Source organism: Podarcis vaucheri, assembly GCF_965113315.1.
Source record: "Podarcis vaucheri genome assembly, chromosome: W".
Taxonomy (NCBI): Eukaryota; Metazoa; Chordata; class Lepidosauria; order Squamata; family Lacertidae; genus Podarcis; species Podarcis vaucheri.
Window position 1 is genome coordinate 1,413,226 of NC_138757.1, and position 26,166 is coordinate 1,439,391.

Consider the following 26,166-nt stretch of genomic DNA (forward strand, 5'->3'; position numbering starts at 1 on the left):
TCCCGGAAGCCTCCCTCGGGCCTCTTAAGCTGTGGCGGTGAGTGCAGGCTCCGCCCCCTAGGCCAGATGGAGTTGGCAGGAAAGGGAGCGGCCCACCCAGCACTCATTAGAGCAGCAGCAGCAGTGTCCCGGAAGCTTCCCTCAGGCCTCTAACACTGTGGCGGTGAGTGCAAGCTCCGCCCCCTAGGCCAGATGGAGTTGACAGGAAGGGGAGCAGCCCACCAATCACTCACTAGAGCAGTAGCAGCAGTGTTCTGGAAGACTCCCTCAGGCCTCTTAAGCTGTGGGGGTGAGTTCAGGCTCCGCCCCCTAGGCCAGATGGAGTTGGCAGGAAGGGGAGCGGTCCACCCAGCACTCAGTAGAGCAGCAGCAGCAGCAGTGTCCCGGAAGCCTCCCTCAGGCCTCTTAAGCTGTGGGGGTGAGTGCAGGCTCCGCCGCCTAGGCCAGATGGAGTTGGCAGGAAAGGGAGCGGCCCACCCAGCACTCACTAGTGCAGCAGCAGTGTCCCGGAAGCCTCCCTCAGGCCTCTTAAGTTGTGGCGGGGAGAGCAGGCTCCGCCCCCTAAGCCAGATGGAGTTGGCAGGAAAGGGAGCGGCCCACCCAGCACTCACTAGAGCAGCAGCAGTGTCCCGGAAGCCTCCCTCAGGCCTCTTAAGTTGTGGCGGGGAGAGCAGGCTCCGCCCCCTAGGCCAGATGGAGTTGGCAGGAAAGGGAGCGGTCCACCCAGCACTCACTAGAGCAGCAGCAGCAGTGTCCCGGAAGCCTCCCTCAGGCCTCTTAAGCTGTGGCGGTGACTGCAGGCTCCGCCCCCTAGGCCAGATGGAGTTGGCAGGAAAGGGAGCGGCCCACCCAGCACTCACTAGAGCAGCAGCAGTGTCCCGGAAGCCTTCCTCAGGCCTCTTAAGCTGTGGCGGGGAGAGCAGGCTCCGCCCCCTAAGCCAGATGGAGTTGGCAGGAAAGGGAGCGGTCCACCCAGCACTCAGTAGAGCAGCATCAGTGTCCCGGAAGCCTCCCTCAGGCCTCTTAAGTTGTGGCGGTGAGTGCACGCTCCGCCCCCTAGGCCAGATGGAGTTGGCAGGAAAGGGAGCGGCTCACCCAGCACTCACTAGAGCAGCAGCAGTGTCCCGGAAGCCTCCCTCAGGCCTCTTAAGTTGTGGCGGGGAGAGCAGGCTCCGCCCCCTAAGCCAGATGGAGTTGGCAGGAAAGGGAGCGGTCCACCCAGCACTCAGTAGAGCAGCATCAGCAGCAGTGTCCCGGAAGCCTCCCTCCGGCCTCTTAAGCTGTGGCGGTGAGTGAAGGCTCCGCCCCCTAGGCCAGATGGAGTTGGCAGGAAAGGGAGCAGCCCACCCAGCACTCACTAGTGCAGCAGCAGCAGCAGCAGCAGCAGTATCCCGGAAGCCTCCCACAGGCCTCTTAAGCTGTGGCGGTGACTGCAGGCTCCGCCCCCTAGGCCAGATGGAGTTCGCAGGAAAGGGAGCGGCCCACCCAGCACTCACTAGAGCAGCAGCAGTGTCCCGGAAGCCTCCCTCAGGCCTCTTAAGTTGTGGCGGGGAGAGCAGGCTCCGCCCCCTAGGCCAGATGGAGTTGGCAGGAAAGGGAGCGGCCCACCCAGCACTCACTAGAGCAGCAGCAGCAGTATCCCGGAAGCCTCCCTCAGGCCTCTTAAGCTGTGGCGGTGACTGCAGGCTCCACCCCCTAGGCCAGATGGAGTTGGCAGGAAAGGGAGCGGCCCACCCAGCACTCACTAGAGCAGCAGCAGTGTCCCGGAAGCCTCCCTCAGGCCTCTTAAGTTGTGGCGGGGAGAGCAGGCTCCGCCCCCTAAGCCAGATGGAGTTGGCAGGAAAGTGAGCGGCCCACCCAGCACTCACTAGAGCAGCAGCAGTGTCCCGGAAGCCTCCCTCAGGCCTCTTAAGTTGTGGCGGGGAGAGCAGGCTCCGCCCCCTAAGCCAGATGGAGTTGGCAGGAAAGGGAGCGGTCCACTCAGCACTCAGTAGAGCAGCAGCAGCAGCAGTGTCCCGGAAGCCTCCCTCAGGCCTCTTAAACTGTGGCGGTGAGTGCAGGTTCCGCCCCCTAGGCCAAATGGAGTTGACAGGAAGGGGAGCGGCCCACCCATCACTCAGTAGAGCAGCAGCAGCAGCAGTGTCCCGGAAGCCTCCCTCAGGCCTCTTAAGTTGTGGCGGGGAGAGCAGGCTCCGCCCCCTAAGCCAGATGGAGTTGGCAGGAAAGGGAGCGGCCCACCCAGCACTCACTAGAGCAGCAGCAGTGTCCCGGAAGCCTCCCTCAGGCCTCTTAAGCTGTGGCGGTGAGTGCAGGCTCCGCCCCCTATGCCAAATGGAGTTGGCAAGAAAGGGAGCGGCCCACCCAGCACTCACTACAGCAGCATCAGTGTCCCGGAAGCCTCCCTCGGGCCTCTTAAGCTGTGGCGGTGAGTGCAGGCTCCGCCCCCTAGGCCAGATGGAGTTGGCAGGAAAGGGAGCGGCCCACACAGCACTCACTGCAGCAGCAGCAGCAGTGTCCCGGAAGCTTCCCTCAGGCCTCTAACACTGTGGCGGTGAGTGCAAGCTCCGCCCCCTATGCCAAATGGAGTTGGCAAGAAAGGGAGCGGCCCACCCAGCACTCACTACAGCAGCATCAGTGTCCCGGAAGCCTCCCTCGGGCCTCTTAAGCTGTGGCGGTGAGTGCAGGCTCCGCCCCCTAGGCCAGATGGAGTTGGCAGGAAAGGGAGCGGCCCACCCAGCACTCATTAGAGCAGCAGCAGCAGTGTCCCGGAAGCTTCCCTCAGGCCTCTAACACTGTGGCGGTGAGTGCAAGCTCCGCCCCCTAGGCCAGATGGAGTTGACAGGAAGGGGAGCAGCCCACCAATCACTCACTAGAGCAGTAGCAGCAGTGTTCTGGAAGACTCCCTCAGGCCTCTTAAGCTGTGGGGGTGAGTTCAGGCTCCGCCCCCTAGGCCAGATGGAGTTGGCAGGAAGGGGAGCGGTCCACCCAGCACTCAGTAGAGCAGCAGCAGCAGCAGTGTCCCGGAAGCCTCCCTCAGGCCTCTTAAGCTGTGGGGGTGAGTGCAGGCTCCGCCGCCTAGGCCAGATGGAGTTGGCAGGAAAGGGAGCGGCCCACCCAGCACTCACTAGTGCAGCAGCAGTGTCCCGGAAGCCTCCCTCAGGCCTCTTAAGTTGTGGCGGGGAGAGCAGGCTCCGCCCCCTAAGCCAGATGGAGTTGGCAGGAAAGGGAGCGGCCCACCCAGCACTCACTAGAGCAGCAGCAGTGTCCCGGAAGCCTCCCTCAGGCCTCTTAAGTTGTGGCGGGGAGAGCAGGCTCCGCCCCCTAGGCCAGATGGAGTTGGCAGGAAAGGGAGCGGTCCACCCAGCACTCACTAGAGCAGCAGCAGCAGTGTCCCGGAAGCCTCCCTCAGGCCTCTTAAGCTGTGGCGGTGACTGCAGGCTCCGCCCCCTAGGCCAGATGGAGTTGGCAGGAAAGGGAGCGGCCCACCCAGCACTCACTAGAGCAGCAGCAGTGTCCCGGAAGCCTTCCTCAGGCCTCTTAAGCTGTGGCGGGGAGAGCAGGCTCCGCCCCCTAAGCCAGATGGAGTTGGCAGGAAAGGGAGCGGTCCACCCAGCACTCAGTAGAGCAGCATCAGTGTCCCGGAAGCCTCCCTCAGGCCTCTTAAGTTGTGGCGGTGAGTGCACGCTCCGCCCCCTAGGCCAGATGGAGTTGGCAGGAAAGGGAGCGGCTCACCCAGCACTCACTAGAGCAGCAGCAGTGTCCCGGAAGCCTCCCTCAGGCCTCTTAAGTTGTGGCGGGGAGAGCAGGCTCCGCCCCCTAAGCCAGATGGAGTTGGCAGGAAAGGGAGCGGTCCACCCAGCACTCAGTAGAGCAGCAGCAGCAGCAGTGTCCCGGAAGCCTCCCTCCGGCCTCTTAAGCTGTGGCGGTGAGTGAAGGCTCCGCCCCCTAGGCCAGATGGAGTTGGCAGGAAAGGGAGCAGCCCACCCAGCACTCACTAGTGCAGCAGCAGCAGCAGCAGCAGCAGTATCCCGGAAGCCTCCCACAGGCCTCTTAAGCTGTGGCGGTGACTGCAGGCTCCGCCCCCTAGGCCAGATGGAGTTCGCAGGAAAGGGAGCGGCCCACCCAGCACTCACTAGAGCAGCAGCAGTGTCCCGGAAGCCTCCCTCAGGCCTCTTAAGTTGTGGCGGGGAGAGCAGGCTCCGCCCCCTAGGCCAGATGGAGTTGGCAGGAAAGGGAGCGGCCCACCCAGCACTCACTAGAGCAGCAGCAGCAGTATCCCGGAAGCCTCCCTCAGGCCTCTTAAGCTGTGGCGGTGACTGCAGGCTCCACCCCCTAGGCCAGATGGAGTTGGCAGGAAAGGGAGCGGCCCACCCAGCACTCACTAGAGCAGCAGCAGTGTCCCGGAAGCCTCCCTCAGGCCTCTTAAGTTGTGGCGGGGAGAGCAGGCTCCGCCCCCTAAGCCAGATGGAGTTGGCAGGAAAGTGAGCGGCCCACCCAGCACTCACTAGAGCAGCAGCAGTGTCCCGGAAGCCTCCCTCAGGCCTCTTAAGTTGTGGCGGGGAGAGCAGGCTCCGCCCCCTAAGCCAGATGGAGTTGGCAGGAAAGGGAGCGGTCCACTCAGCACTCAGTAGAGCAGCAGCAGCAGCAGTGTCCCGGAAGCCTCCCTCAGGCCTCTTAAACTGTGGCGGTGAGTGCAGGTTCCGCCCCCTAGGCCAAATGGAGTTGACAGGAAGGGGAGCGGCCCACCCATCACTCACTAGAGCAGTAGCAGTGTCCCGGAAGCTTCCCTCAGGCATCAAACACTGTGGCGGTGAGTGCAAGCTCCGCCCCCTAGGCCAGATGTAGTTGACAGGAAAGGGAGCGGCCCACCCAGCACTCACTAGAGCAGCAGATGTGTCCTGAAAGCCTCCCTCAGGCCTCTTAAGTTGTGGCGGGGAGAGCAGGCTCCGCCCCCTAAGCCAGATGGAGTTGGCAGGAAAGGGAGCGGCCCACCCAGCACTCACTAGAGCAGCAGCAGCAGCAGTGTCCCGGAAGCCTCCCTCAGGCCTCTTAAGCTGTAGCGGTGAGTGCAGGCTCCGCCCCCTAAGCCAGATGGAGTTGGCAGGAAAGGGAGCGGCCCACCCAGCACTCACTAGAGCAGCAGCAGCAGTGTCCCGGAAGCCTCCCTCCGGCCTTTTAAGCTGTGGCGGTGAGTACATGCTCCGCCCCGTAGGCCAAATGGAGTTGGCAGGAAAGGGAGTGGCCCACCCAGCACTCACTAGAGCAGCAGCAGTGTCCCGGAAGCCTCCCTCAGGCCTCTTAAGCTGTGGCGGTGAGTGCAGGCTCCGCCCCCTAGGCCAGATGGAGTTGGCAGGAAAGGGAGCGGCTCAACCAAGCACTCACTAGAGCAGCAGCAGCAGTGTCCCGGAGGCCTTGATGGAGGCCCTCAAGCTGTGGCGGTGAGTGCAGGCTCCACCCCCAAGGCCAGATGGAGTTGGCAGGAAAGGGAGCGGCCCACCCAGCACTCACTAGAGCAGCAGCAGCAGCAGTGTCCCGGAAGCCTCCCTCAGGCCTCTTAAGCTGTGGCGGTGAGTGCAGGCTCCGCCCCCTAGACCAGATGGAGTTGGCAGGAAAGGGAGCGGCCCACCCAGCACTCACTAGAGCAGCAGCAGCAGCAGTGTCCCGGAAGCCTCCCTCAGGCCTCTTAAGCTGTGGCGGTGAGTGCAGGCTCCACCCCTAGACCAGATGGAGTTGGCAGGAAAGGGAGCGGCCCACCCAGCACTCACTAGAGCAGCAGCAGCAGCAGTGTCCCGGAAGCCTCCCTCAGGCCACTTATCCTGTGGCGGTGAGTACAGGCTCCGCCCCCTAGGCCAGATGGAGTTGGCAGGAAAGAGAGCGGCCCACCCAGCACTCACTAGAACAGCAGCAGTGTCCCGGAAGCCTCCCTCAGGCCTTTAACACTGTGGCGGTGAGTGCAGGCTCCGCCCTCTAGGCCAGATAGAGTTGGCAGGAAGGGGAGCGGCCCACCCAGCAGTCACTAGAGCAGCAGCAGCAGTATCCCGGAAGCCTCCCTCGGGCCTCTTAAGCTGTGGCGGTGAGTGCAGGCTCCGCCCCCTAGGCCAGATGGAGTTGGCAGGAAAGGGAGCGGCCCACACAGCACTCACTAGAGCAGCAGCAGCAGCAGTGTCCCGGAAGCCTCCCTCAGGCCTCTTAAGCTGTGGCGCTGAGTGCAGACTCCGCCCCCTAGGCCAGATGGAGTTGGCAGGAAGGGGAACGTCCCACCCAGCACTCACTTGAGCTGTAGCAGCAGCAGTGTCCAGGAAGCCTCCCTCAGGCCTCTTAAGCTGTGGCGCTGAGTGCAGACTCCGCCCCCTAGGCCGGATGGAGTTGGCAGGAAAGGGAGTGGCCCACCCAGCACTCACTAGAGCAGCAGCAGAAGCAGTAGTGTCCCGGATGCCTCCCTCAGGCCTCTTAAGCTGTGGCGGTGAGTTCAGGCTCCGCCCCCTAGGCCAGATGGAGTTGGCAGGAAAGGGAGCGCCCCACCCAGCACTCACTAGAGCAGCATCAGTGTCCCGGAAGCCTCCCTCAGGCCTCTTAAGCTGTGGCAGTGAGTGCAGGCTCCGCCCCCTAGGCCAGATGGAGTTGGCAGGAATGGGAGCGCCCCCCCCAGCACTCACTAGAGCAGCAGCAGTGTCCCGGAAGCCTCCCTCAGGCCTCTTAAGTTGTGGCGGTGAGTGCAGGCTCCGCCCCCTAGGCCAGATGGAGTTGGCAGGAAAGGGGAGCGGCCCACCCAGCACTCACTAGGGCAGCAGCAGCAGCAGTGTCCCGGAAGCCTCCCTCAGGCCTCTTAAGCTGTGGCGGTGAGTGCAGGCTCCGCCCCCTAGGCCAGATGGAGTTGGCAGGAAAGGGAGTGGCCCACCCAGCACTCACTAGAGCAGCAGCAGTGTCCCAGAAGCCTCCCGAAGGCCTCTTCAGCTGTGGCGGTGAGTGCAGACTCCGCCCCCTAGGCCGGATGGAGTTGGCAGGAAAGGGAGCGGTCCACCCAGCACTCATTAGAGCAGCAGCAGCAGCAGTGTCCCGGAAGCCTCCCTCAGGCCTCTTAAGTTGTGGCAGTGAGCGCAGGATCCGCCCCCTAGGCCAGATGGAGTTGGCAGGAAAGGGAGCGGCCCATCCAGCACTCACTAGAGCAGCAGCAGTGTCCCGGAAGCCTCACTCTTGCCTTTTAGGCTGTGGCGGTGAGCGCAGGATCCGCCCCCTAGGCCAGATGGAGTTGGCAGGAAAGGGAGCGGCCCATCCAGCACTCACTAGAGCAGCAGCAGTGTCCCGGAAGCCTCCCTCAGGCCTCTTAAGTTGTGGCGGTGAGCGCAGGATCCGCCCCCTAGGCCAGATGGAGTTGGAAGGAAAGGGAGCGGCCCACCCAGCACTCACTAGAGAAGCAGCAGCAGCAGCAGTGTCCCGGAAGCGTCCCTCAGGCCTCTTAAGCTGTGGCGGTGAGTGCAGGCTCCGCCCCCTAGGCCAGATGGAGTTGGCAGGAAAGGGAGCGGCCCACCCAGCACTCACTAGAGCAGCAGCAGCAGCAGGGTCCCGGAAGCCTCCCTCAGGCCTCTTATGCTGTGGCGGTGAGCGCAGGATCCGCCACCTAGGCCAGATGGAGTTGGAAGGAAAGGGAGCGGCCCACCCAGCACTCACTAGAGCAGTAGCAGTGTCCCGGAAGCCTCCCTCAGGCCTCTTAAGCTGTGGCGGTGAGTACAGGCTCCGCCCCCAAGGCCAGATGGAGTTGGTAGGAAAGGGAGCGGCCCATCCAGCACTCACTAGTGCAGTAGCAGTGTCCCGGAAGCCTCCCTCAGGCCTCTTAAGCTGTGGCGGTGAGTGCAGGCTCCGCCCCCTAGGCCAGATGGAGTTGGCAGGAAAGGGAGCGGCCCACCCAGCACTCAGTAGAGCAGCAGCAGCAGCAGTGTCCCGGAAGCCTCCCTCAGGCCTCTTAAGTTGTGGCGGTGAGCGCAGGATCCGCCCCCTAGGCCAGATGGAGTTGGCAGGAAAGGGAGCGGCCCACCCAGCACTCACTAGAGCAGCAGCAGAAGCAGTAGTGTCCCGGAAGCCTCCCTCAGGCCTCTTAAGCTGTGGCTGTGAGTGCAGGCTCAATCCCCTAGGCCAGATGGAGTTGGTAGGAAAGGGAGCGGCCCACCCAGCACTGACTAGAGCAGCAGCAGTGTTCCGGAAGCCTCCCTCAGGCCTCTTAAGCTGTGGCGGTGAGTGCAGGCTCCGCCCCCTAGGCCAGATGGAGTTGGCAGGAAAGGGAGCGGCCCCCCCAGCACTCACTAGAGCAGCAGCAGTGTCCCGGAAGCCTCGCTCAGGCCTCTTAAGCTGTGGCGGTGAGTGCAGGCTCCGCCCCCGAGGCCAGATGGAGTTGGCAGGAAAGGGAGCGGCCCACCGAGCACTCAGTAGAGCAGCAGCAGCAGCAGCAGTGTCCCGGATGCCTCCCTCAGGCCTCTTAAGCTGTGGCGGGTGAGTGCAGGCTCCGCCCCTTTGGCCAGATGAAGTTGGCAGGAAAGGGAGCAGCCCCCCCAGCACTCACTAGAGCAGCAGCAGTGTCCCGGAAGCCTCGCTCAGGCCTTTTAAGCTGTGGCGGTGAGTGCAGGCTCCGCCCCCTAGGCCAGATGGAGTTGGCAGGAAAGGGAGCGGCCCACCCAGCACTCAGTAGAGCAGCAGCAGCAGCAGTGTCCCGGAAGCCTCCCTCAGGCCTCTTAAGCTGTGGCGGTGAGTGCAGGCTCCGCCCCCTAGGCCAGATGGAGTTGGCAGGAAAGAGAGCGGCCCACCCAGCACTCACTAGTGCAGCATCAGTGTCCCGGAAGCCTCGCTCAGGCCTCTTAAGCTGTGGCGGTGAGTGCAGGCTCCGCCCCCTAGGCCAGATGGAGTTGGCAGGAAAGGGAGCGGCCCACCCAGCACTCACTAGAGCAGCAGCAGCAGCATTGTCCCGGAAGCCTCGCTCAGGCCTCTTAAGCTGTGGCGGTGAGTGCAGGCTCCGCCCCCTAGGCCAGATGGAGTTGGCAGGAAAGGGAGCAGCCCCCCCAGCACTCACTAGAGCAGCAGCATTGTCCCGGAAGCCTCGCTCAGGCCTCTTAAGCTGTGGCGGTGAGTGCAGGCTCCGCCCCCTAGGCCAGATGGAGTTGGCAGGAAAGGGAGCGGCCCCCCCGGCACTCACTAGAGCAGCAGCAGTGTCCCGGAAGCCTCGCTCAGGACTCTTAAGGTGTGGCGGTGAGTGCAGGCTCCGCCCCCTAGACCAGATGGAGTTGGCAGGAAAGGGAGCTGCCCACCCAGCACTCACTAGAGCAGTAGCAGCAGCAGTGTCCCGGAAGCCTCGCTCAGGCCTTTTAAGCTGTGGCGGTGAGTGCAGGCTCCGCCCCCTAGGCCAGATGGAGTTGGCAGGAAAGGGAGCGGCCCACCCAGCACTCAGTAGAGCAGCAGCAGTGTCCCGGAAGCCTCGCTCAGGCCTCTTAAGGTGTGGCGGTGAGTGCAGGCTCCGCCCCCTAGACCAGATGGAGTTGGCAGGAAAGGGAGCGGCCCACCCAGCACTCACTAGTGCAGCAGCAGCAGTGTCCCGGAAGCCTCCCTCAAGCCTCTTAAGCTGTGGCGGTGAGTGCAGGCTCCGCCCCCTGTGCCAAATGGAGTTGGCAAGAAAGGGAACGGCCCACCCAGCACTCACTAGAGCAGCAGCAGCAGCAGCAGCAGTGTCCCGGAAGCCTCCCTCAGGCCTCTTAAGCTGTGGCGGTGAGTGCAGGCTCCGCCCCCTAGGCCAGATGGAGTTGGCAGGAAAGGGGAGCGGCCCACCCAGCACTCACTAGAGCAGCAGCAGTGTCCCGGAAGCCTCCCTCAGGCCTCTTAAGCTGTGGCGGTGAGTGCAGGCTCCGCCCCCTAGACCAGATGGAGTTGGCAGGAAAGGGAGCGGCCCACCCAGCACTCACTAGTGCAGCAGCAGTGTCCCGGAAGCCTCCCTCAGGCCTCTTAGGCTGTGGCGGTGAGTGCAGGCTCCGCCCATTAGGCCAGATGGAGTTGGCAGGAAAGGGAGTGGCACACCCAGCACTCACTACAGCAGCAGCAGCAGCATCAGTGTCCCGGAAGCCTCCCTCAGGCCTCTTAAGCTGTGGCAGTGAGTGCAGGCTCCGCCCCCTAGGCCAGATGGAGTTGGCAGGAAAGAGAGCGGCCCACCCAGCACTCAGTAGAGCAGCAGCAGCAGCAGTGTCCCGGAAGCCTCCCTCAGGCCTCTTAAGTTATGGCGGTGAGCGAAGGATCCGCCCCCTAGGCCAGATGGAGTTGGCAGGAAAGGGAGCGGCCCACCCAGCACTCACTAGAGCAGCAGCAGAAGCAGTAGTGTCCCGGAAGCCTCCCTCAGGCCTCTTAAGCTGTGGGGGTGAGTGCAGGCTCAATCCCCTAGGCCAGATGGAGTTGGTAGGAAAGGGAGCGGCCCCCCCAGCACTGACTAGAGCAGCAGCAGTGTCCCGGAAGCCTCGCTCAGGCCTCTTAAGCTGTGGCGGTGAGTGCAGGCTCCGCCCCCTAGGCCAGATGGAGTTGGCAGGAAAGGGAGCGGCCCCCCCAGCACTGACTAGAGCAGCAGCAGTGTCCCGGAAGCCTCGCTCAGGCCTCTTAAGCTGTGGCGGTGAGTGCAGGCTCCGCCCCCTAGGCCAGATGGAGTTGGCAGGAAAGGGAGCGCCCCACCCAGCACTCACTAGTGCAGCAGCAGCAGTGTTCCGGAAGCCTCCCTCAGGCCTTTTAAGTTGTGGCGGTGAGTGCAGGCTCCGCCCCCTAGCCCAGATGGAGTTGGCAGGAAGGGGAGCGCCCCCCCCGGCACTCACTAGAGCAGCAGCAGTGTCCCGGAAGCCTCCCTCAGGCCTCTTAGGCTGTGGCGGTGAGTGCAGCCTCCGCCCATTTTGCCAGATGGAGTTGGCAGGAAAGGGAGTGGCCCACCCAGCACTCACTACAGCAGCAGCAGCAGCATCAGTGTCCCGGAAGCCTCCCTCAGGCCTCTTAAGCTGTGGCAGTGAGTGCAGGCTCCGCCCCCTAGGCCAGATGGAGTTGGCAGGAAAGAGAGCGGCCCACCCAGCACTCAGTAGAGCAGCAGCAGCAGGAGTGTCCCGGAAGCCTCCCTCAGGCCTCTTAAGTTGTGGCGGTGAGCGCAGGATCCGCCCCCTAGGCCAGATGGAGTTGGCAGGAAAGGGAGCGGCCCACCCAGCACTCACTAGAGCAGCAGCAGAAGCAGTAGAGTCCCGGAAGCCTCCCTCAGGCCTCTTAAGCTGTGGGGGTCAGTGCAGGCTCAATCCCCTAGGCCAGATGGAGTTGGTAGGAAAGGGAGCGGCCCCCCCCAGCACTCACTAGAGCAGCAGCAGTGTCCCGGAAGCCTCGCTCAGGCCTCTTAAGCTGTGGCGGTGAGTGCAGGCTCCGCCCCCTAGGCCAGATGGAGTTGGCAGGAAAGGGAGCGGCCCCCCCAGCACTCACTAGAGCAGCAGCAGTGTCCCGGAAGCCTCGCTCAGGCCTCTTAAGCTGTGGCGGTGAGTGCAGGCTCCGCCCCCTAGGCCAGATGGAGTTGGCAGGAAAGGGAGCAGCCCCCCCAGCACTCACTAGAGCAGCAGCAGTGTCCCGGAAGCCTCGCTCAGGCCTCTTAAGCTGTGGCGGTGAGTGCAGGCTCCGCCCCCTAGGCCAGATGGAGTTGGCAGGAAAGGGAGCGGCCCACCCAGCACTCACTAGAGCAGCAGCAGTGTCCCGGAAGCCTCGCTCAGGCCTCTTAAGCTGTGGCGGTGAGTGCAGGCTCCGCCCCCTAGGCCAGATGGAGTTGGCAGGAAAGGGAGCGGCCCCCCCAGCACTCACTAGAGCAGCAGCAGTGTCCCGGAAGCCTCGCTCAGGCCTCTTAAGCTGTGGCGGTGAGTGCAGGCTCCGCCCCCTAGGCCAGATGGAGTTGGCAGGAAAGGGAGCGGCCCCCCCAGCACTCACTAGAGCAGAGGCAGTGTCCCGGAAGCCTCGCTCAGGCCTTTTAAGCTGTGGCGGTGAGTGCAGGCTCCGCCCCCTAGGCCAGATGGAGTTGGCAGGAAAGGGAGCGGCCCACCCAGCACTCACTAGAGCAGCAGCAGCAGCAGCAGTGTCCCGGAAGCCTCCCTCAAGCCTCTTAAGCTGTGGCGGTGAGTGCAGGCTCCGCCCCCTATGCCAAATGGAGTTGGCAAGAAAGGGAGCGGCCCACCCAGCACTCACTAGAGCAGCAGCAGCAGCAGCAGTGTCCCGGAAGCCTCGCTCAGGCCTCTTAAGCTGTGGCGGTGAGTGCAGGCTCCGCCCCCTAGGCCAGATGGAGTTGGCAGGAAAGGGGAGCGGCCCACCCAGCACTCACTAGAGCAGCAGCAGTGTCCCGGAAGTCTCCCTCAGGCCTCTTAAGCTGTGGCGGTGAGTGCAGGCTCCGCCCCCTAGACCAGATGGAGTTGGCAGGAAAGGGAGCGGCCCACCCAGCACTCACTAGAGCAGCAGCAGAAGCAGTAGTGTCCCGGAAGCCTCCCTCAGGCCTCTTAAGTTGTGGCGGTGAGCGCAGGATCCGCCCCCTAGGCCAGATGGAGTTGGCAGGAAGGGGAGCGGCCCCCCCGGCACTCACTAGAGCAGCAGCAGTGTCCCGGAAGCCTCCCTCGGGCCTCTTAGGCTGTGGCGGTGAGTGCAGGCTCCGCCCATTAGGCCAGATGGAGTTGGCAGGAAAGGGAGTGGCCCACCCAGCACTCACTACAGCAGCAGCAGCAGCATCAGTGTCCCGGAAGCCTCCCTCAGGCCTCTTAAGCTGTGGCAGTGAGTGCAGGCTCCGCCCCCTAGGCCAGATGGAGTTGGCAGGAAAGAGAGCGGCCCACCCAGCACTCAGTAGAGCAGCAGCAGCAGCAGTGTCCCGGAAGCCTCCCTCAGGCCTCTTAAGTTGTGGCGGTGAGCGCAGGATCCGCCCCCTAGGCCAGATGGAGTTGGCAGGAAAGGGAGCGGCCCACCCAGCACTCACTAGAGCAGCAGCAGAAGCAGTAGTGTCCCGGAAGCCTCCCTCAGGCCTCTTAAGCTGTGGGGGTGAGTGCAGGCTCAATCCCCTAGGCCAGATGGAGTTGGCAGGAAAGGGAGCGGCCCCCCCAGCACTGACTAGAGCAGCAGCAGTGTCCCGGAAGCCTCGCTCAGGCCTCTTAAGCTGTGGCGGTGAGTGCAGGCTCCGCCCCCTAGGCCAGATGGAGTTGGCAGCAAAGGGAGCGGCCCCCCCAGCACTCACTAGAGCAGCAGCAGTGTCCCGGATGCCTCGCTCAGGCCTCTTAAGCTGTGGCGGTGAGTGCAGGCTCCGCCCCCTAGGCCAGATGGAGTTGGCAGGAAAGGGAGCAGCCCCCCCAGCACTCACTAGAGCAGCAGCAGTGTCCCGGAAGCCTCGCTCAGGCCTCTTAAGCTGTGGCGGTGAGTGCAGGCTCCGCCCCCTAGGCCAGATGGAGTTGGCAGGAATGGGAGCGGCCCCCCCAGCACTCACTAGAGCAGCAGCAGTGTCCCGGAAGCCTCGCTCAGGCCTCTTAAGGTGTGGCGGTGAGTGCAGGCTCCGCCCCCTAGGCCAGATGGAGTTGGCAGGAAAGGGAGCGGCCCACCCAGCACTCAGTAGAGCAGCAGCAGTGTCCCGGAAGCCTCCCTCAGGCCTCTTAAGGTGTGGCGGTGAGTGCAGGCTCCGCCCCCTAGACCAGATGGAGTTGGCAGGAAAGGGAGCGGCCCACCCAGCACTCAATAGAGCAGCAGCAGAAGCAGTAGTGTCCCGGAGGCCTCCCTCAGGCCTCTTAAGTTGTGGCGGTGAGCGCAGGATCCGCCCCCTAGGCCAGATGGAGTTGGTAGGAAAGGGAGCGGCCCACCCAGCACTCACTAGAGCAGCAGCAGTGTCCCGGAAGCCTCCCTCAGGCCAATTACGCTGTGGCGGTGAGTGAAAGCTCCGCCCCCTAGGCCAGATGGAGTTGGCAGGAAAGGGAGCGGCCCACCCAGCACTCACTAGTGCAGCAGCAGCAGCAGTGTCCCGGAAGCCTCGCTCAGGCCTCTTAAGCTGTGGCGGTGAGTGCAGGCTCCGCCCCCTAGGCCAGATGGAGTTGGCAGGAATGGGAGCGGCCCCCCCAGCACTCACTAGAGCAGCAGCAGTGTCCCGGAAGCCTCGCTCAGGCCTCTTAAGGTGTGGCGGTGAGTGCAGGCTCCGCCCCCTAGGCCAGATGGAGATGGCAGGAAAGGGAGCGGCCCACCCAGCACTCAGTAGAGCAGCAGCAGTGTCCCGGAAGCCTCCCTCAGGCCTCTTAAGGTGTGGCGGTGAGTGCAGGCTCCGCCCCCTAGACCAGATGGAGTTGGCAGGAAAGGGAGCGGCCCACCCAGCACTCACTAGAGCAGCAGCAGAAGCAGTAGTGTCCCGGAGGCCTCCCTCAGGCCTCTTAAGTTGTGGCGGTGAGCGCAGGATCCGCCCCCTAGGCCAGATGGAGTTGGTAGGAAAGGGAGCGGCCCACCCAGCACTCACTAGAGCAGCAGCAGTGTCCCGGAAGCCTCCCTCAGGCCAATTACGCTGTGGCGGTGAGTGAAAACTCCGCCCCCTAGGCCAGATGGAGTTGGCAGGAAAGGGAGCGGCCCACCCAGCACTCACTAGTGCAGCAGCAGCAGCACTGTCCCGGAAGCCTCCCTCAGGCCTCTTAAGCTGTGGCGGTGAGTGCAGGCTCCGCCCCCTAGGCCAGATGGAGTTGGCAGGAAAGGAAGCGGCCCACCCAGCACTCACTAGAGCAGCATCAGTGTCCCGGAAGCCTCCCTCAGGCCTCTTAAGCTGTGGCAGTGAGTGCAGGCTCCGCCCCCTAGGCCAGATGGAGTTGGCAGGAAAGGGAGCGCCCCCCCCCCCAGCACTCACTAGAGCAGCAGCAGTGTCCCAGAAGTCTCCCTCAGGCCTCTTAAGCTGTGGCGGTGAGTGCAGGCTCCGCCCCCTAGGCCAGATGGAGTTGGCAGGAAAGGGAGCGCCCCACCCAGCACTCACTAGAGCAGCAGCAGCAGCAGCAGCAGTATCCCGGAAGCCTCCCTCGGGCCTCTTAGGCTGTGGCGGTGAGTGCAGGCTCCGCCCATTAGGCCAGATGGAGTTGGCAGGAAAGGGAGTGGCCCACCCAGCACTCACTACAGCAGCAGCAGCAGCATCAGTGTCCCGGAAGCCTCCCTCAGGCCTCTTAAGCTGTGGCAGTGAGTGCAGGCTCCGCCCCCTAGGCCAGATGGAGTTGGCAGGAAAGAGAGCGGCCCACCCAGCACTCAGTAGAGCAGCAGCAGCAGCAGTGTCCCGGAAGCCTCCCTCAGGCCTCTTAAGTTGTGGCGGTGAGCGCAGGATCCGCCCCCTAGGCCACATGGAGTTGGCAGGAAAGGGAGCGGCCCACCCAGCACTCACTAGAGCAGCAGCAGAAGCAGTAGTGTCCCGGAAGCCTCCCTCAGGCCTCTTAAGCTGTGGGGGTCAGTGCAGGCTCAATCCCCTAGGCCAGATGGAGTTGGTAGGAAAGGGAGCGGCCCCCCCCCCAGCACTCACTAGAGCAGCAGCAGTGTCCCGGAAGCCTCGCTCAGGCCTCTTAAGCTGTGGCGGTGAGTGCAGGCTCCGCCCCCTAGGCCAGATGGAGTTGGCAGGAAAGGGAGCGGCCCCCCCAGCACTCACTAGAGCAGCAGCAGTGTCCCGGAAGCCTCGCTCAGGCCTCTTAAGCTGTGGCGGTGAGTGCAGGCTCCGCCCCCTAGGCCAGATGGAGTTGGCAGGAAAGGGAGCGGGGCCCCCAGCACTCACTAGAGCAGCAGCAGTGTCCCGGAAGCCTCGCTCAGGCCTCTTAAGCTGTGGCGGTGAGTGCAGGCTCCGCCCCTTTGGCCAGATGAAGTTGGCAGGAAAGGGAGCAGCCCCCCCAGCACTCACTAGAGCAGCAGCAGTGTCCCGGAAGCCTCGCTCAGGCCTCTTAAGCTGTGGCGGTGAGTGCAGGCTCCGCCCCCTAGGCCAGATGGAGTTGGCAGGAAAGGGAGCGGGCCCCCCAGCACTCACTAGAGCAGCAGCAGTGTCCCGGAAGCCTCCCTCAAGCCTCTTAAGCTGTGGCGGTGAGTGCAGGCTCCGCCCCCTATGCCAAATGGAGTTGGCAAGAAAGGGAACGGCCCACCCAGCACTCACTAGAGCAGCAGCAGCAGCAGCAACAGTGTCCCGGAAGCCTCGCTCAGGCCTCTTAAGCTGTGGCGGTGAGTGCAGGCTCCGCCCCCTAGGCCAGATGGAGTTGGCAGGAAATGGAGCGGCCCACACAGCACTCACTACAGCAGCAGTGTCCCGGAGGCCTCCCTCAGGCCTCTTAAGCTGTGGCGGTGAGTGCAGGCTCCGCCCCCTAGGCCAGATGGAGTTGGCAGGAAATGGAGCGGCCCACACAGCACTCACTACAGCAGCAGTGTCCCGGAGGCCTCCCTCAGGCCTCTTATGCTGTGGCGTGAGTACAGACTCCGCCCCCTAGGCCAAATGGAGTTGACAGGAAGGGGAGCGGCCCACCCAGCACTCACTACAGCAGCAGCAGTGTCCCGGAAGCTTCCCTTAGGCCTCTTAAGCTGTGGCGGTGAGTGCAGGCTCCGCCCCCTAGGCCAGATGGAGTTGGCAGGAAGGGGAGCGGTCCACCCAGCACTCAGTAGAGCAGCAGCAGCAGCAGTGTCCCGGAAGCCTCCCTCAGGCCTCTTAAGCTGTGGGGGTGAGTGCAGGCTCCGCCCCGTAGGCCAGATGGAGTTCGCAGGAAAGGGAGCGGCCCACCCAGCACTCACTAGAGCAGTAGCAGCAGCAGTGTCCCGGAAGCCTCCCTCAGGCCTCTTAAGCTGTGGCGGTGAGTGCAGGCTCCGCCCCCTAAGCCAGATGGAGTTGGCAGGAAAGGGAGCGGCCCACCCAGCACTCACTAGAGCAGTAGCAGCAGCAGTGTCCCGGAAGCCTCCCTCAGGCCTCTTAAGCTGTGGCGGTGAGTGCAGGCTCCGCCCCCTAAGCCAGATGGAGTTGGCAGGAAAGGGAGCGGTCCACCCAGCACTCAGTAGAGCAGCAGCAGCAGCAGTGTCCCGGAAGCCTCCCTCAGGCCTCTTAAGCTGTGGGGGTGAGTGCAGGCTCCGCCCCGTAGGCCAGATGGAGTTCGCAGGAAAGGGAGCGGCCCACCCAGCACTCACTAGAGCAGTAGCAGCAGCAGTGTCCCGGAAGCCTCCCTCAGGCCTCTTAAGCTGTGGCGGTGAGTGCAGGCTCCGCCCCCTAGGCCAGATGGAGTTGGCAGGAAAGGGAGCGGGCCCCCCAGCACTCACTAGAGCAGCAGCAGTGTCCCGGAAGCCTCGCTCAGGCCTCTTAAGCTGTGGCGGTGAGTGCAGGCTCCGCCCCTTTGGCCAGATGAAGTTGGCAGGAAAGGGAGCAGCCCCCCCAGCACTCACTAGAGCAGCAGCAGTGTCCCGGAAGCCTCCCTCAAGCCTCTTAAGCTGTGGCGGTGAGTGCAGGCTCCGCCCCCTATGCCAAATGGAGTTGGCAAGAAAGGGAACGGCCCACCCAGCACTCACTAGAGCAGCAGCAGCAGCAGCAACAGTGTCCCGGAAGCCTCGCTCAGGCCTCTTAAGCTGTGGCGGTGAGTGCAGGCTCCGCCCCCTAGGCCAGATGGAGTTGGCAGGAAATGGAGCGGCCCACACAGCACTCACTACAGCAGCAGTGTCCCGGAGGCCTCCCTCAGACCTCTTAAGCTGTGGCGGTGAGTGCAGGCTCCGCCCCCTAGGCCAGATGGAGTTGGCAGGAAATGGAGCGGCCCACACAGCACTCACTACAGCAGCAGTGTCCCGGAGGCCTCCCTCAGGCCTCTTATGCTGTGGCGTGAGTACAGACTCCGCCCCCTAGGCCAAATGGAGTTGACAGGAAGGGGAGCGGCCCACCCAGCACTCACTACAGCAGCAGCAGTGTCCCGGAAGCTTCCCTTAGGCCTCTTAAGCTGTGGCGGTGAGTGCAGGCTCCGCCCCCTAGGCCAGATGGAGTTGGCAGGAAGGGGAGCGGTCCACCCAGCACTCAGTAGAGCAGCAGCAGCAGCAGTGTCCCGGAAGCCTCCCTCAGGCCTCTTAAGCTGTGGCGGTGAGTGCAGGCTCCGCCCCGTAGGCCAGATGGAGTTCGCAGGAAAGGGAGCGGCCCACCCAGCACTCACTAGAGCAGCAGCAGCAGCAGTGTCTCGGAAGCCTCCCTCAGGCCTCTTAAGCTGTGGCGGTGAGTGCAGGCTCCGCCCCCTAAGCCAGATGGAGTTGGCAGGAAAGGGAGCGGCCCACCCAGCACTCACTAGAGCAGTAGCAGCAGCAGTGTCTCGGAAGCCTCCCTCAGGCCTCTTAAGCTGTGGCGGTGAGTGCAGGCTCCGCCCCCTAGGCCAGATGGAGTTGGCAGGAAAGGGAGCGGCCCACCCAGCACTCACTAGAGCAGTAGCAGCAGCAGTGTCTCGGAAGCCTCCCTCAGGCCTCTTAAGCTGTGGCGGTGAGTGCAGGCTCCGCCCCCTAAGCCAGATGGAGTTGGCAGGAAAGGGAGCGGCCCACCCAGCACTCACTAGAGCAGTAGCAGCAGCAGTGTCCCGAAAGCCTCCCTCAGGCCTCTTAAGCTGTGGCGGTGAGTGCAGGCTCCGCCCCCTAAGCCAGATGGAGTTGGCAGGAAAGGGAGCGGCCCACCCAGCACTCACTACAGCAGCGGCAGTGTCCCGGAAGCCTCCCTCAGGCCTCTTAAGCTGTGGGGGTGAGTGCAGGCTCCGCCCCGTAGGCCAGATGGAGTTCGCAGGAAAGGGAGCGGCCCACCCAGCACTCACTACAGCAGTAGCAGCAGCAGTGTCCCGGAAGTCTCCCTCAGGCCTCTTAAGCTGTGGCGGTGAGTGCAGGCTCCGCCCCCTAGGCCAGATGGAGTTGGCAGGAAAGGGAGCGGCCCACCCAGCACTCACTAGAGCAGTAGCAGTGTCCCGGAGGCCTCCCTCAGGACTCATAAGCTGTGGGGGTGAGTGCAGGCTCCGCCCCGTAGGCCAGATGGAGTTCGCAGGAAAGGGAGTGGCCCACCCAGCACTCACTACAGCAGTAGCAGCAGCAGTGTCCCGGAAGTCTCCCTCAGGCCTCTTAAGCTGTGGCGGTGAGTGCAGGCTCGGCCCCTAGGCCAGATGGAGTTGACAGGAAGGGGAGCAGCCCACCAATCACTCACTAGAGCAGTAGCAGCGGTGTTCTGGAAGACTCCCTCAGGCCTCTTAAGCTGTGGGGGTGAGTGCAGGCTCCGCCCCCTAGGCCAGATGGAGTTGGCGGGAAAGGGTGCGGCCCACCCAGCACTCACTAGACCAGTAGCATTAGCAGTATTCCGGAAGCCTCCCTATGCCCTTTTAAGCTGTGGCGGTAAGTTCAGGCTCCGCCCCCTAGGCCAGATGGAGTTGGCAGGAAAGGGAGCGGCCCACCCATCACTCACTAGAGCAGCAGCAGTGTCCCGGAAGCCTCCCTCAGGCTTCTTAAGCTGTGCCGGTGAGTTCAGGCTCCGCCCCCTAGGCCAGATGGTGTTGGCAGGAAGGGGAGCGGCCCCCCCGGCACTCACTAGAGCAGCAGCAGTGTCCCGGAAGCCTCCCTCAGGCTTCTTAAGCTGTGCCGGTGAGTTCAGGCTCCGCCCCCTAGGCCAGATGGTGTTGGCAGGAAGGGGAGCGGCCCACCCAGCACTCACTAGAGCAGCAGCAGTGTCCCGGAAGCCTCCCTCAGGCTTCTTAAGCTGTGCCGGTGAGTTCAGGCTCCGCCCCCTAGGCCAGATGGTGTTGGCAGGAAAGGGAGCGGCCCACCCAGCACTCACTAGAGCAGCAGCAGTGTCCCGGAAGCCTACCTCAGGCCTCTTAAGCTGTGGCGGTGAGTGCAGGCTCCGCCCATTAGGCCAGATGGAGTTGGCAGGAAAGGGAGTGGCCCACCCAGCACTCAATAGAGCAGGAGCAGCAGCAGCAGTGTTCCGGAGGCCTTGATGGAGGCCCTCAAGCTGTGGCGGTGAGTGCAGACTCCGCCCCCTAGGCGGGATGGAGTTGGCAGGAAAGGGAGCGGCCCACGCATCACTCACTAGAGCAGCAGCAGTGTCCCGGAAGCCTCCCTCAGGCCTCTCAAGCTGTGGCGGTGAGTGCAGGCTCCGCCCCCTAGGCGAGATGGAGTTGGCAGGAAAGGGAGCGGCCCACCCATCACTCACTAGAGCAGCAGCAGTGTTCCGGAAGCCTCCCTCAGGCCTCTAAAGCTGTGGCGGTGAGTGCAGGCTCCGCCCCCTAGGCCAGATGGAGTTGGCAGGAAAGGGAGCGGCCCACCCAGCACTCACTAGAGCAGCAGCAGTGTCCCGGAAGCCTCCCTCAGGCCTTTTAGGCTGTGGCGGTGAGTGCAGGCTCCGCCTCCTAGGCCAGATGGAGTTGGCAGGAAAGGGAGCGGCCCACCCATCAATCACTAGTGCAGCAGCAGCAGTGTCCCGGAAGCCTCCCTCAGGCCTTTTAAGCTGTGGCGGTGAGTACAGGCTCCGCCCCCTAGGCCAAATGGAGTTGGCAGGAAAGGGAGCGGCCCACACAGCACTCACTACAGCAGCAGCAGCAGTGTCCAGGAGGCCTCCCTCAGGCCTCTTAAGCTGTGGCGGTGAGTACAGGCTCCGCCCCCTAGGCCAAATGGAGTTGACAGGAAGGGGAGCGGCCCACCCATCACTCACTAGAGCAGTAGCAGTGTCCCGGAGACCTCCCTCAGGCCTCTTAAGCTGTGGGGGTGAGTGCAGGCTCAACCCCCTAGGCCAGATGGAGTTGGCAGGAAAGGGAGCGGCCCACCCAGCACTCACTAGAGCAGCAGCAGCAGTGTCCCGGAAGCCTCCCTCAGGCCTTTTAGGCTGTGGCGGTGAGTGCAGGCTCCGCCCCCTAGGCCAGATGTAGTTGGCAGGAAAGGGAGCGGCCCATCCAGCACTCAATAGAGCAGCAGCAGCAGCAGCAGCAGTGTCCCGGAAGCCTCCCTCAGGCCTCTTAAGCTGTGGGGGTGAGTGCAGGCTCAACCCCCTAGGCCAGATGGAGTTGGCAGGAAAGGGAGCGGCCCACCCAGCACTCATTAGAGCAGCAGCAGTGTCCTGGAAGCCTCCCTCAGGCCTTTTAAGCTGTGGCGGTTAATGCAGGCTCCGCCCCCTAGACCAGATGGAGTTGGCAGGAAAGGGAGCGGCCCACCCAGCACTCACTAGTGCAGCAGCAGCAGTGTCCCGGAAGCCTCCCTCAAACCTCTTAAGCTGTGGCGGTGAGTGCAGGCTCCGCCCCCGAGGACACATGGAGTTGGCAGGAAAGGGAGCGGCCCACCCAGCACTCACTAGAGCAGCAGCAGTGTCCCAGAAGCCTCCCTCAGGCCTCTTATCCTGTTGCGGTGAGTGCAGGCTCCACCCCCTAGGCCAGATGGAGTTGGCAGGAAAGGGAGCGGCCCACCCAGCACTCAGTAGAGCAGCAGCAGCAGCAGCAGCAGCAGCAGTGTCCCGGAAGCCTCGCTCAGGCCTCTTAAGCTGTGGCGGTGAGTGCAGGCTCCGCCCCCTAGGCCAGATGGAGTTGGCAGCAAAGGGAGCGGCCCCCCCAGCACTCACTAGAGCAGCAGCAGTGTCCCGGATGCCTCGCTCAGGCCTCTTAAGCTGTGGCGGTGAGTGCAGGCTCCGCCCCCTAGGCCAGATGGAGTTGGCAGGAAAGGGAGCAGCCCCCCCAGCACTCACTAGAGCAGCAGCAGTGTCCCGGAAGCCTCGCTCAGGCCTCTTAAGCTGTGGCGGTGAGTGCAGGCTCCGCCCCCTAGGCCAGATGGAGTTGGCAGGAATGGGAGCGGCCCCCCCAGCACTCACTAGAGCAGCAGCAGTGTCCCGGAAGCCTCGCTCAGGCCTCTTAAGGTGTGGCGGTGAGTGCAGGCTCCGCCCCCTAGGCCAGATGGAGTTGGCAGGAAAGGGAGCGGCCCACCCAGCACTCACTACAGCAGCAGCAGTGTCCCGGAAGCCTCCCTCAGGCCTCTTAAGGTGTGGCGGTGAGTGCAGGCTCCGCCCCCTAGACCAGATGGAGTTGGCAGGAAAGGGAGCGGCCCACCCAGCACTCACTAGAGCAGCAGCAGTGTCCCGGAAGCCTCCCTCAGGCCAATTACGCTGTGGCGGTGAGTGAAAGCTCCGCCCCCTAGGCCAGATGGAGTTGGCAGGAAAGGGAGCGGCCCACCCAGCACTCACTAGTGCAGCAGCAGCAGCAGCAGCACTGTCCCGGAAGCCTCCCTCAGGCCTCTTAAGCTGTGGCGGTGAGTGCAGGCTCCGCCCCCTAGGCCAGATGGAGTTGGCAGGAAAGGAAGCGGCCCACCCAGCACTCACTAGAGCAGCATCAGTGTCCCGGAAGCCTCCCTCAGGCCTCTTAAGCTGTGGCAGTGAGTGCAGGCTCCGCCCCCTAGGCCAGATGGAGTTGGCAGGAAAGGGAGCGGCCCCCCCAGCACTGACTAGAGCAGCAGCAGTGTCCCGGAAGCCTCGCTCAGGCCTCTTAAGCTGTGGCGGTGAGTGCAGGCTCCGCCCCCTAGGCCAGATGGAGTTGGCAGCAAAGGGAGCGGCCCCCCCAGCACTCACTAGAGCAGCAGCAGTGTCCCGGATGCCTCGCTCAGGCCTCTTAAGCTGTGGCGGTGAGTGCAGGCTCCGCCCCCTAGGCCAGATGGAGTTGGCAGGAAAGGGAGCAGCCCCCCCAGCACTCACTAGAGCAGCAGCAGTGTCCCGGAAGCCTCCCTCAGGCCTCTTAAGGTGTGGGGGTGAGTGCAGGCTCAACCCCCTAGGCCAGATGGAGTTGGCAGGAAAGGGAGCGGCCCACCCAGCACTCACTAGAGCAGCAGCAGCAGTGTCCCGGAAGCCTCCCTCAGGCCTTTTAGGCTGTGGCGGTGAGTGCAGGCTCCGCCCCCTAGGCCAGATGTAGTTGGCAGGAAAGGGAGCGGCCCATCCAGCACTCAATAGAGCAGCAGCAGCAGCAGCAGCAGTGTCCCGGAAGCCTCCCTCAGGCCTCTTAAGCTGTGGGGGTGAGTGCAGGCTCAACCCCCTAGGCCAGATGGAGTTGGCAGGAAAGGGAGCGGCCCACCCAGCACTCACTAGAGCAGCAGCAGCAGTGTCCCGGAAGCCTCCCTCAGGCCTTTTAGGCTGTGGCGGTGAGTGCAGGCTCCGCCCCCTAGGCCAGATGTAGTTGGCAGGAAAGGGAGCGGCCCATCCAGCACTCAATAGAGCAGCAGCAGCAGCAGCAGCAGTGTCCCGGAAGCCTCCCTCAGGCCTCTTAAGCTGTGGGGGTGAGTGCAGGCTCAACCCCCTAGGCCAGATGGAGTTGGCAGGAAAGGGAGCGGCCCACCCAGCACTCATTAGAGCAGCAGCAGTGTCCTGGAAGCCTCCCTCAGGCCTTTTAAGCTGTGGCGGTTAATGCAGGCTCCGCCCCCTAGACCAGATGGAGTTGGCAGGAAAGGGAGCGGCCCACCCAGCACTCACTAGTGCAGCAGCAGCAGTGTCCCGGAAGCCTCCCTCAAACCTCTTAAGCTGTGGCGGTGAGTGCAGGCTCCGCCCCCGAGGACACATGGAGTTGGCAGGAAAGGGAGCGGCCCACCCAGCACTCACTAGAGCAGCAGCAGTGTCCCAGAAGCCTCCCTCAGGCCTCTTATCCTGTTGCGGTGAGTGCAGGCTCCACCCCCTAGGCCAGATGGAGTTGGCAGGAAAGGGAGCGGCCCACCCAGCACTCAGTAGAGCAGCAGCAGCAGCAGCAGCAGCAGTGTCCCGGAAGCCTCGCTCAGGCCTCTTAAGCTGTGGCGGTGAGTGCAGGCTCCGCCCCCTAGGCCAGATGGAGTTGGCAGCAAAGGGAGCGGCCCCCCCAGCACTCACTAGAGCAGCAGCAGTGTCCCGGATGCCTCGCTCAGGCCTCTTAAGCTGTGGCGGTGAGTGCAGGCTCCGCCCCCTAGGCCAGATGGAGTTGGCAGGAAAGGGAGCAGCCCCCCCAGCACTCACTAGAGCAGCAGCAGTGTCCCGGAAGCCTCGCTCAGGCCTCTTAAGGTGTGGCGGTGAGTGCAGGCTCCGCCCCCTAGGCCAGATGGAGTTGGCAGGAATGGGAACGGCCCCCCCAGCACTCACTAGAGCAGCAGCAGTGTCCCGGAAGCCTCGCTCAGGCCTCTTAAGGTGTGGCGGTGAGTGCAGGCTCCGCCCCCTAGGCCAGATGGAGTTGGCAGGAATGGGAGCGGCCCCCCCAGCACTCACTAGAGCAGCAGCAGTGTCCCGGAAGCCTCGCTCAGGCCTCTTAAGGTGTGGCGGTGAGTGCAGGCTCCGCCCCCTAGGCCAGATGGAGTTGGCAGGAAAGGGAGCGGCCCACCCAGCACTCACTACAGCAGCAGCAGTGTCCCGGAAGCCTCCCTCAGGCCTCTTAAGGTGTGGCGGTGAGTGCAGGCTCCGCCCCCTAGACCAGATGGAGTTGGCAGGAAAGGGAGCGGCCCACCCAGCACTCACTAGAGCAGCAGCAGAAGCAGTAGTGTCCCGGAGGCCTCCCTCAGGCCTCTTAAGTTGTGGCGGTGAGCGCAGGATCCGCCCCCTAGGCCAGATGGAGTTGGTAGGAAAGGGAGCGGCCCACCCAGCACTCACTAGAGCAGCAGCAGTGTCCCGGAAGCCTCCCTCAGGCCAATTACGCTGTGGCGGTGAGTGAAAGCTCCGCCCCCTAGGCCAGATGGAGTTGGCAGGAAAGGGAGCGGCCCACCCAGCACTCACTAGTGCAGCAGCAGCAGCAGCACTGTCCCGGAAGCCTCCCTCAGGCCTCTTAAGCTGTGGCGGTGAGTGCAGGCTCCGCCCCGTAGGCCAGATGGAGTTGGCAGGAAAGGAAGCGGCCCACCCAGCACTCACTAGAGCAGCATCAGTGTCCCGGAAGCCTCCCTCAGGCCTCTTAAGCTGTGGCAGTGAGTGCAGGCTCCGCCCCCTAGGCCAGATGGAGTTGGCAGGAAAGGGAGCGGCCCCCCCAGCACTGACTAGAGCAGCAGCAGTGTCCCGGAAGCCTCGCTCAGGCCTCTTAAGCTGTGGCGGTGAGTGCAGGCTCCGCCCCCTAGGCCAGATGGAGTTGGCAGCAAAGGGAGCGGCCCCCCCAGCACTCACTAGAGCAGCAGCAGTGTCCCGGAAGCCTCGCTCAGGCCTCTTAAGCTGTGGCGGTGAGTGCAGGCTCCGCCCCCTAGGCCAGATGGAGTTGGCAGGAAAGGGAGCAGCCCCCCCAGCACTCACTAGAGCAGCAGCAGTGTCCCGGAAGCCTCACTCAGGCCTCTTAAGCTGTGGCGGTGAGTGCAGGCTCCGCCCGCTAGGCCAGATGGAGTTGGCAGGAATGGGAGCGGCCCCCCCAGCACTCACTAGAGCAGCAGCAGTGTCCCGGAAGCCTCGCTCAGGCCTCTTAAGGTGTGGCGGTGAGTGCAGGCTCCGCCCCCTAGGCCAGATGGAGTTGGCAGGAAAGGGAGCGGCCCACCCAGCACTCAGTAGAGCAGCAGCAGTGTCCCGGAAGCCTCCCTCAGGCCTCTTAAGGTGTGGCGGTGAGTGCAGGCTCCGCCCCCTAGACCAGATGGAGTTGGCAGGAAAGGGAGCGGCCCACCCAGCACTCACTAGAGCAGCAGCAGAAGCAGTAGTGTCCCGGAGGCCTCCCTCAGGCCTCTTAAGTTGTGGCGGTGAGCGCAGGATCCGCCCCCTAGGCCAGATGGAGTTGGTAGGAAAGGGAGCGGCCCACCCAGCACTCACTAGAGCAGCAGCAGTGTCCCGGAAGCCTCCCTCAGGCCAATTACGCTGTGGCGGTGAGTGAAAGCTCCGCCCCCTAGGCCAGATGGAGTTGGCAGGAAAGGGAGCGGCCCACCCAGCACTCAATAGAGCAGCAGCAGCAGCAGCAGCAGTGTCCCGGAAGCCTCCCTCAGGCCTCTTAAGCTGTGGGGGTGAGTGCAGGCTCAACCCCCTAGGCCAGATGGAGTTGGCAGGAAAGGGAGCGGCCCACCCAGCACTCATTAGAGCAGCAGCAGTGTCCTGGAAGCCTCCCTCAGGCCTTTTAAGCTGTGGCGGTTAATGCAGGCTCCGCCCCCTAGACCAGATGGAGTTGGCAGGAAAGGGAGCGGCCCACCCAGCACTCACTAGTGCAGCAGCAGCAGTGTCCCGGAAGCCTCCCTCAAACCTCTTAAGCTGTGGCGGTGAGTGCA